Genomic DNA, 7,925 nt, shown 5'->3' with positions numbered 1-7,925 from the left:
TCCCTTACTTAAATCCTTAACGTTACTGTTGACACCCAATTTTGGCCCTCCTTTTGCGTTTAATTAATTTCACTATGCTTCTCAGTCCTGAAAATTCGCCAGAATGAGCTCGGAATATTTTCATTAATTATTACGCTATTTTTCAAGATATATTTCTCTAAAGTTAAGAACACTCTTATTTTTTCTTAAAAATTACAGAACATCATATTTTCATATTAAAAATTACTAAACATCATTCTTTACAATTAAATCACTCAAAAATAGTGTTGATATTCCTATATCAATATTGGCGTTGACATTTTTTCCTTTGATCCTAGTTATTACTATGTTAATCATCGTTTATTCTATTTTAAAACTAAATACGTATATTAAATTACTTGTGTTAATAATTTTCATACGTACACGTTTTTAGAAATTAATAAGGACAAAGAAGCATATTTTAATTAATTGATTAAAGTAAAAGGGATGAGAAATTAAATCATTCACCTACATAATATTGGATCAATTCCCATTCCCCCTAAACCAAAATCAGACCCAAATCGCCCCAGCCCAAAACCCCCACTGACCCGACCCGGCCCAACACCTAAACTAAATTTCCCAAGTCCCTAACCCATTATTCAGCAACTAACTATACTAACCAAACAGCCCCCTAACCAAACGCTCCTCTCCTCTCTCTTCAACCTAACCATCGCCGCCACCCCTTCCACCCCGTCACGTCCGTCACCTCACCACCACCACGCCCATATCCCACAAAATCCGCTACCTACACCCCTCTTCTCCTTTCTCACACTCCATCTCTGAAGCTTGCAGGCTCCATGTGCGATTTCAGCGGATTTCATGGTAAGTCCCATCCCTATTTTCATCATCTCATCTGTTGAAAATATCTCCCAAAATTTCCCCCCTTTCCCTTATTTTTGAATTTCGAATTCTGTTGAAACCCTCAGTTGTTACCTATAAATAGAAGCCCATAGTGAGATATTTGGGACAAGGTTCAAGTGTTGGAAATTCCTCTTGAATAACCCAAAAAATCTCATCTGTTTTCTTAAAAAAAAAAAATCTCTCTTTTAACTTTAAGTTTGTTTTTGTCGAATTCTTGGGTGGTTCTCGGCTCTTCAAGAGGATTTGGAGACTCGAGACGACAACAAGCCTCAGTTTGCTGTCACGGAGAAGGTAATCGCATTCGTCCTATCTTCGTCTTTAATTTAGTAGAAGTAGAAATGTAGTCGTTCAAGTATTTCTTGTCGTTTATTTGGTTTAGTTGGATGCTGGAATATGTGTTCCCCTCGTTTGTTGTAAATTAGCGTGAAACGACTAATTTCGTCGAATATGTGTTTGACTCCCGTCGCTGCTGTCAAAAGATAACATTTGAACCCCATTTTATTCCTATCATTCATTTTCGCATTAGCACATAAGTGTTTATTTTTGGTTTGTTTGAGAAGATTTATTTTAAAATATGTAGCCTAACGTTGGCAGAAAAGTGGTTGCTGCACTTAAACTAAGAAGGATTGCCACTGCTATTTGTTGATGTATTGGCATGAGTCTACTATAATTGGGGCAAAGTTGCCACTGCCTTTGAGATGCCACACTTTCAGACTTCTAGATGATGTTGCATTATAGGCTGTTTGCTCCAAGGACAACTTGAGTTCCCAGGAGCTTTAATGTTGCACTTTGGCGATAACCTTGCTGTTTTTCCTACTTGCTATTTATTGATGTTGTTTTGCTGCTACATCTTGGTGCAAGGGTTGCTGTGCCTTAGGCATATTTTACTGCATATTGTTTTTTAGTTAAACTAGTACTGCTACTTGGTTGCTGGTTGCCCCCTTACCTTTGTGGCTACTATTGCTGCTATATTGTCCTCATAGATGTTGTGCCCCCTCTCCTCTCAAAAACAAATACTACACTTGATAGGAAATGGTTGCTCCCATATTTATTATGGCCTATTGTTGCTGTTTTCTCTGTTGTTTGCTGCTGCCCTACAAAATTAGACTGTTACTTATTGTTGTCATGCTTGTAAATTGAACCCTTGACATGTTCAAAAAATGTTCTTCTGGGCTGTTGTTATCGCTGTTTGCCCTGTGTCGCTGCCCATTTTGGGATAAGTTTTCCCCTTCCATGTTGTTGCTATTTGTTGTAGTTGGCTGCCCTGTTGATGACCATTTTAAGCCTAATGACTGATGTACTTAGCCAAAGATCGCTGGTGTATTTTTGGAAAAATCGACTAATGTGTTTAAATTTCAAAGTGCTATAATTTTCGCTATAAACTTTCTGCCAAACACGAGTAGATGCTCCACTTAGCTGCTGGTTCGTATTGTTATACTTCGAGGCCGAATGGCTGACTATAGTTGACATCCAACTGCTGCATATAGCAGTAGATCCCAATAAAATTTGGGATTTCCATTTGAAGCTCGTGTGTTACTTAAGTGTTGCTGCATTTTAGACCCTTTGCTACTACGTTTGTGGCCATTTTCACCTCATTTTGGGACTGATTTACTGCCTGCATTTTGGCCAACTGATTGCTGCATTTTTGTGGCTGAAAATGCCACATTCTTGAGACACATTTAGAACCAAACAGTTACTGCAATTTATACCTAGTGTTGCTGCACTTTTGGGGACTGATTTAAGCCAAACAGTGGCTGCATTTACTGCTGCATTTTTGCTAAAAGTTGCTGCCATAAACATGGTATTTCAAGCAAAATTTGAAGTTAAGTAATTGCTGCGTTTAGGCCAAATGTTTTTTTGCATCTTAAGCCAAGTTGTAGCTGCACTTCAAGGCAAGCACAACACTGCATTATGAGCCGAATCGCTGAGGCATTTCAAGGCAAGAAGATGTCGCGTTTTGAGCCGAAGTACTACTGCGATCTATGGCGAACAGATGTTACACTTGAGTTGCATTTGATGAACTACTACTACTACATTTAAATGAGTTTCGTTTCTCCACTTTATGAGCTGTTTGTTGTGCATGAATGGCTGCATTTTAAGCAAGTATATGAGGTCTTCGGGGATAGAACACCTGCTGAATGTTTGGGCATTTTCGAGGTTCAAAATGTTATACTCTTGGCTGTATTTTTTGGTTATTCACTGCCGCATTGTTGGCTGTTTCACTGCTAATGTTTTTGGCCCAACAACTGCTGCATTTTAAGGATGAAATAAGTTACTTTCTTGAGGCAACATTTCTTAAAAAAAAAAAAAACAGATTCCTATACCTGATGAATGTTCACTGATTTGAACATGATACTATGCTTGGGCTGATGAAGAGTTGTTTAACTTGAGGCCTCACTTTTAAAAGAACGGATTTCCATACTTGATTGAAAGTTTACTGATTTGAACACTTGCATAAAAAGGGAGTGGGGCTGCTATTTTGAATTTCGGGTGCAATTAATAGCTAACTTATTTTTCCTTATTTGAACCTAGAGAAAAAAGGCTAAGTATCTCTGGATATATGTTGTTTGGGAATAAGCCAAAATGATGTTTTGAAGTTTGAGTAAGCTTTAGTTTAATCAAAAGTTCTTGTATTAGCTTGAAGCGTTTTGGTTGTTTGAGTAGCAATTGGGACTACAATGATCTTCTTTTAAACTGATCGTGGTGTTGCGTTTTGAGAATGTGTTACGCCCCAGAAATTTTCATGTTACCAAGGCTGCAGACGGTTTAATGTGAGCTCAAGGAGGAGCAAATATTATAAGTATAAAGGATGAAATTCTACTGTATTAGCATGAGTATGATATTTGGAATTCGTACAATACGATTGGAATGATACGTTAAAAGATATATAGCCCTTGTAATCGTAAGTTGAGGTGGGGTCCACATGTCGAAATTTTATAAAGGACATATGACAAGTTATATGGATAATATATGTGAAGTTTAACACAACTCAAGAAGGACCCTTGAGCCAAATCAAAGTGAAAGCCCTCCAAAAAGATGTTTTTAAGTTACGTTTTCGGGTGATCTGACTTCGGGAGGCCATAACCCCATCATTATTCGGGAATTTGGGAAAATTCCTAAAATGAAAGTTATAGATAATTGAAATACCTTTCTAACCATAGGTCTTGGGCCTGCATGTGACATAGGGATAAAACGTTATGGACGTTTTAAGGCAGAAAGGTCAAGCTGGGCAGTGGGCTTGGCCCAACTCGATTCCAAGTCGGGTCAGGCCCACTTCCCTTGCTATTTAAGGGAAATTTTTAGCCTCATCTGCTTCATTTTCATACAAAAGGTCCAGAATATTTTAGATAGAGAGAGTAGAGTTAGAGAGAGAGAGAGTGGAGAATCGATCAAGTTCGAGGCCCTGAATCCCGAGGCCAGTGAAGGATAAAATGTAGTACATGTTGTTGCCGTCATTTTAAGCTAAAAGTTGAACTTGGGGGATGTTGGTTTCGTGGTGACTGCTCATATAAGGTATGTTTAAGATGTTCTTACCATGATCATTGATAGATTTGACGGGTTAGAATAGAGAAAATGACGTTGAAAGTTCGGTTATAATTTTTGGATATCAAATGACTTGGGGGCTGTTTTGGTATGATTAAATGGATAGAATTAGCTGGATATTGATATAAAATGATTGTTGATATGTTGTTGACAAGTTGTTCTTGAATTTGGGAGAATAAAGTGTATGAAGATATCATACAAAGCGTATACTGGGTTGTTTTGGTGTATATCTTTGGGAGTTGATGCTTTGAGTTTAAAGAGACTTATATGAGATGGTTGTCATTGTTGTTGGTTGCTGATTGTGTTGTTAAATTGAATTGGAATTAGAGGGAAGCGAAGATTACAGGGAAAATGCTGCCCGAATTTACGGAAGTTAATTACGAGCTTAGAGAAGTATATGAATCTTTTTCAAGTTGTCTACGGGGTTTCCTTTACCTTGATTGTGGATTGGCCAGTGTTTGGAAACATAAGTTAAGCTAATCACGTAAGCGACAAGGTATGTAAGGAAAACCTTTCTTTCTTTGGCATGATTCTTGCTGTTATTCATTCTATATGTACTCCATATAATCGATTCCATTCTTAGACGAGTAAGATCTAAATGTTTCTTGTGATGACTTATTGATATTGTACTCCTATTCTGTTCCAAAGGGAACACCCATAAGGTGCCAAGTTGAGTTATGTATATGGTTTTACTAATGATTTTGAGGAAATGCGTTTTATACTAAAGGAAACATAAAGTTTGATTTTCAAAACCATTCCGAAGGGGGTGCGAGATTTTACTACTTCATTTCGTTTATGATTTATGTCTACATTCCATAGTATCATCCCTTTGTACTGATATGATCACTTATTCTTTGGGTAGGGCAATGAGATGAAATTAAGTAGAATATAAGTAGTAAGAATTTGATAACAATTCTACCCTCAAACCTGAAAGTATGTCTAGTGAGATACAAATTTGATAATTTCTTATGAAAGTCTAAGGCTAATAACTGGATTGTGATGAATTAATTAGTGACTTATGCTTTGAATTGAAATTGTTATTTATGAATTGAGTTTGTGTTGATACGATGGTGATATTAAGCCGGAAGCGGCTGCTCGAAGGGGCCACCCTAGCTAAGCCGGAAGCGGCTGCCCGAAGGGGCCATCATTATTATGCCGGAAGCGGCCGTTCGAAGGGACTATTGTGATACTAGCTGGAAGCGGCTGTGTGAAGGGACTATTCTGTTAACATGTCGGAAGCGGCGTATGTTTTGGATTGCATTATTTACTTAAAGATTGTTGTGAGACTTCGTGTGCACATTTATGTTTCTTCTAGCAAAGGCTGCAGGTATTGAGTTAGATTGTGATTTCTTCTCTCCTAAGTCAAATTATGATTATGACTTGTTACCACCTTACATACTCAGTACATTGTCCGTACTGACGTCCTTTTACCTGGAGACGCGTTCATGCCCGCAGCCCCAGATTGTTTGGCAGGTTAAGTGTATAGCTAGGATGCTTGGACGTCAGCTGGGATTGACAAGTTCCACCTCATTCTGGAGTTGTGCTGAGTCATGTATCAATATCAGTGTTTTAAAAGACAGTTCTGGGACTCGCCTCGGGGCTAGCCCCGGGGCGGGGCACTAGCAAAATGCCCCAGGGCTCACGTGCGGGGCTTAATTCCTGCGAGGCTTACGCCCTAAGCGCCCGATTGTACGCCCTAAACACGCCTAACGCCCAATGCTCGGGGCTCGCCTAACAGTTCTTACACAATTATATGTTAAATTCCTTAATTAAAACCGTTGACCCTCATAATTCTTTAAGAAATGATTGATACTTAATAATTTTTCATTTACCGAAATAAGAAGATTGGGTATAGCTCAAATAAGAAGTCGTAGTATTGCATATTTACTATATGAGAACATCGTGAGGGTGAATATCACTTAATATTTCTTTTAAGAATACATAACCAAATTGTGAATTTTCACTTGTCATTGGTCTTTTGTTCTATGTATCAAAATTATCATATTTTATTATTTCTCTATTTGAAAGTAATTTTATTTTTATTCATGAAGGAGTTACGTTTCAATTATAATACTGATAAAGTTGTAAACAGGGAGATATAATGAATAGTATGTTAGTAATATTGTTTTAACAAATTGTGATTTTTTCATTGTTTGAAAGTTAAGATGTTAGAGTTAATTTGCATTTTATAATAGCTTTTATTTCATTATATTGTTTATACTTGTAAGGTTATATATATATATATATATATATATATATATATAATTTGATCTATTTAAAAATATTTATTATAATTATATTATTTTATGAAATACAAAAAATTAAATACCCATGGGGCTTACACCCCGTGCCTCGGGGCTTAAGCCTCACTGAGGCATATGTAAAACGCCTCGCCTTACGCCCCTATCTTTTTAAACACTGATCGACATGTATGATTATGGGTATGTCAGAGCCCTGTCCTGACTCATAATGTTCAGTTTACTTCTTATAGACTTCTGCAGACAATGTCCTGTGGTATGTTTGTCGAGATGTCGACAAAGTGATGTCAGTTGGGTCATTTGTGGATTTTAAAAGAGTATGTATTTTAGATGATCTCCATTGGTTAAAGTACTTATTTGATTGAAGGTTTTCATAATTGTTATAAAGATGATGATTTCTATCTGGAAAAGTTTTTTTTTTTTTTTTTTTAAGTTTTTGAAATGACAAGCTTTGATAGAGCGAGTATTTAAGGGTTCGCTCGACTCTGATGAGAGTCGGGTGCTCGTCATGCCCTACCACTGTTAGGGTGTGACACTATGACACGAGAAAGCCTTGTCTTACATTTGATTATTTTATCTAGCTTTTATTAATTAAAGTTATTTAGATTTTTTTTTCCTCGTTAAGAATTGTTTCTAATCCTTATCTTTATTTTTTTTTCTTTTCTTTTTCATGAGGAACCTTGGGAACATTTGGATTTATGGCAACTCCGGATTTTGCCCATATCAGAGAACAGCCAGTTGCAAGATTTAATTGCTCGTGTCTAGCCGTCCCTTACTTTCGCATCTTGAGTTTCCGCTCTTCCTTTATTCAAAATTTTTGGCCTTCATATTGTTTGATACGTGCTATTTATATTATTTGACTAACACTCTTGTGAATTTGTATTTTTGTAGTTTTGTTTTGAATTCGTAACTCGACTTAAGTATGTTAGTAAGTTTAGTTATTATCTTCCCTACGCTCTTTTTTAGATATTGAACTTAGTATATTTATTCGGATTAGGCGTATTAGAGTAGTCACATAAATGATGTCAACTTTTTTCAGGATGTAAGAAAATGGGATTTTTCTAAAAGGTGAAACTGGAGACTTCTTTCGAAATAAAGAATTTGTTAACAATGTTTTTTTAAGTGTTTCAAGCAAGAGCTAGGCATATTCTATGCAATGGCCCACACATGGATTTTTAGAAATAAGGAAAGCGCTGATTTTGGAGGATAAAAAAAAATTAAGAATTTTAGTGGTCCAAAACATCT

The 7,925-nt window shown here is 36.7% G+C and overlaps 1 long non-coding RNA gene across 2 annotated transcripts; it reads left to right on the top strand.

The window, feature by feature from the left end:
* The first annotated feature begins 633 nt into the window (after positions 1–633).
* On the top strand, positions 634–7,629 carry LOC132613489 (uncharacterized). Of its 2 annotated transcripts, XR_009571952.1 has the most exons (3): positions 634–840; positions 1,118–1,170; positions 2,724–7,629. It is a non-coding gene; the product is annotated as an uncharacterized LOC132613489 (long non-coding RNA). The 2 variants fall into 2 exon arrangements; XR_009571951.1 differs by having other exon boundaries at positions 1,118–7,629.
* The last annotated feature ends 296 nt before the right edge of the window (positions 7,630–7,925 follow it).

Source organism: Lycium barbarum, chromosome 10, assembly GCF_019175385.1.
Source record: "Lycium barbarum isolate Lr01 chromosome 10, ASM1917538v2, whole genome shotgun sequence".
Classification (NCBI taxonomy): Eukaryota; Viridiplantae; Streptophyta; class Magnoliopsida; order Solanales; family Solanaceae; genus Lycium; species Lycium barbarum.
This window is presented reverse-complemented; position numbering and strand designations above follow the sequence as displayed.